This window comes from Trichechus manatus, unplaced genomic scaffold (genome assembly GCF_000243295.1).
Source record: "Trichechus manatus latirostris isolate Lorelei unplaced genomic scaffold, TriManLat1.0 scaffold00394, whole genome shotgun sequence".
NCBI classification, from domain to species: domain Eukaryota; kingdom Metazoa; phylum Chordata; class Mammalia; order Sirenia; family Trichechidae; genus Trichechus; species Trichechus manatus.
This window is the reverse complement of record NW_004444330.1, coordinates 141,620-144,330: the sequence shown is the minus strand read 5'-3', so window position 1 is coordinate 144,330 and position 2,711 is coordinate 141,620. Positions and strand designations below refer to the sequence as shown.

The 2,711-nt window shown below is 45.0% G+C and overlaps 1 pseudogene; it reads left to right on the top strand.

Moving 5' to 3' along the window:
• The first annotated feature begins 1,206 nt into the window (after positions 1 to 1,206).
• Positions 1,207 to 2,711, top strand: part of LOC101352090 (splicing factor 3A subunit 1-like) — a 3,890-nt pseudogene continuing 2,385 nt past the window's right edge.

Genomic DNA, 2,711 nt, shown 5'->3' with positions numbered 1-2,711 from the left:
CTGGAGTGGAAATTAACATTTGGTTTTGGGAGGAGGGATGAATCTGGACCATCTGTCTTGTCCGTCAAATTCCAGGTGGAGGATCTCTACGAGGACCACTAATGTGGGTAATCTATCCAAAGATCCCACATAGACAGATGTGGGGTGCCAACACATCTTACTGGAACTTGACCAACACAACTCCAGGACTCAGAGGCTCTCCTCAGGAGAGCAAAATTGGAACAATGTTCCTCCAGTAAATGCCTGTAAGGAGGTTTGATTTGAATACCAATGATATTATAAGCAGGTCTCGTCTGTATTTTTTGCTGTTGTCCATGGGGAAGACCCTTAATGAGTGGACTACTTTCAAAGTGAAAAGCCAGCTAATTTCAAGGTTATATAAAAGGTATGATTTCAGCCTTTTCTGTTTGACTAGCAACTACAGTGAGTTAGATTAAGAACTCAAGAGTCATGGGTATGCATTTATAGAGATTCTACACTTCTTATTTTGCATTTGGGTATGGGAGACGTAGAAACATTCAGAACCACTTCCCTCCTTGATCTCAAGCACACCCTATCTCTGTGATCCAATCAAGCACTAGTGCTTGTGTAAAAGAATTTGCCAGATGTAATCAAAGTATCATATCATTGAGTTAATCAAATGGGATAATGGCTGAATAATTTGCGTGACTCCATCAGGTATGTAAGATATAAGCTGCCATCCTTTATAGTAGAGTAATCCACAACTGAGAGAGGACCTTGTGCTGGTGGAGCATGGCTCGCTCCAGAGACTACTCTTGAAATAGCCCTACAGGGTGTCCTGAGCCTTAGAAACTTGCAGCAGCTGAAGGGAGGGGAGAAAGAAAGCCATTTCTCAGTCCTGGAATAGCACAACTCAGAATCTAAAATCTTCCCAAGATCACAGAGGAAATGAAAGTGGTGAGTTTCAGTCTCAAATCTTTTGATTAAAAATCAAAGTCTTTGCATCAACCTTGCCTCCTCTGAGATGACTAGCTCAGCTACTACCATCTCATATCATCCATGAAGGCAGGCTGTCTTGATGCATCACTGCTCACTGACACCAAGGCAGATTTCCCTGAGCATTGCAATCTTGCCAGTTGACTAGTGCAGGAGATGCCCCTGCCACTGCTCTGGGCTACAGAGCCATAAGAGCTAACAGAAGGAGAGACATTCTCAGTGGAGGATTCTACCCTTCCAAACCAGTACATGGGGATTATTTACTCTTCTCCAGTGGTCAGAAACATGTTGAGAAGACTTCCAGCTTTGTGGTCAGAAACCGGCCTGAATTTGAAGCCAAGATGTCACAGAATGAAATCAGAAACACTAAGTTAAACTTTCTAAACTCCAGTGACACTTACCATGACTACTACTACCTCAAGGTCAGCGATTTCAAGGAGGGGAAGGCTCAGAGCCCCTCGGTTGCCATCCTAAAGGTCATGCAGCTGCCCCAGAGTGGCCAAGCCCAGGTAATCCAAGGGACGATTGTACCCAAAGAGCCCCCTGCTGAATTTGAGTTCATCTCAGATCACCTCTCCATCTCAGACTTGCACTTGGACGGGGTGAAGTTGACTGCTCTCTTTGTGGCCTGCAATATTTTTTTTGACCCAGCTGATACAGAAATCTGATGTGGACTTTCTCCACCTGCAGCAGCACAGACTATTCAACTACTTCACGAAGCTGGTGGAGTTGTATACTAAGATATTGATTCCACCCAAAGGCTTATATGCAAAGCTCAAAAAAATGGCTGAAAACCCCTGAGAAGTTTTGGATCAAGTGCGTTACCGAGTGGAGTGGGCCAAATTCCAGGAGTATGAGAAGAAGGAGGAGGAGGAGAAAGAAGGAGAGGGTGGCTTACTCTCAGATCAACTGGTACGGTTTTGTGGTGGTAGAAACGGTGGACTTCTGGCTGATTGAGCAAGGAAATTTCCCTCCTGCCGCCACCCCGGAGGAGCTGAGGGGCCAAATCCCTATTCAGGATCACTATGAGAAGTTTGGGGAGAGTGAGGAGGAAAGATGGAGGTCAGGTCTGATCAGGAGGATGAGAAACAGGAGAAGGCAGAGGACCCTCCTTCCCAGACTGGCCAGGACAACCAAGTACATCTTCTCCTCACTCATTGATATCTCATTATCTGGCATTTCACCTTTATGACAATAGTAAAAAATCTACTATCTGACTGTTTTGCACATTAACGATGTACATCTGGCAGTAACAAATGTCAAGGTGCAAGGCAAGAGTAACTGGCTTTTATGGTTAAGGTTATGTATCAACTTGGCTGGGCCATGATTCTCAGTGGTTTGGCAATTATGTAATGATGTAATTTGGCAGTTATCTGATGATGTAGTCATCCTCCATTTTATAAGCTGACATGCTCATCCTCCTTTTTTGGATAACACCAATTTTGCATAATTAGATGGTCTTTGGAACCTAACCATGTCAATAAGTGAGGAGAGGGTGTATAAGACACGGATGAGGGTTCAGATGAGGAAGAAGGGCAGAAAGTGCCCCCAGTCCCAGAGACGCCCCTGCCTCCACCTGTGCCATCACCTCCAGACCAAGTCACTGTTGGCAAGGACTATGACCCTAAAACTTCCAAACCACTGTCTCTAGCCCCTGCTGCAGATGAATATTTTGTTTTCCTCATCACTGGGGAGAAGATTTCTGCCAGCAAAATGCAGGAACAAATGTGCATGGGGCTTCTCAACCCCCACTG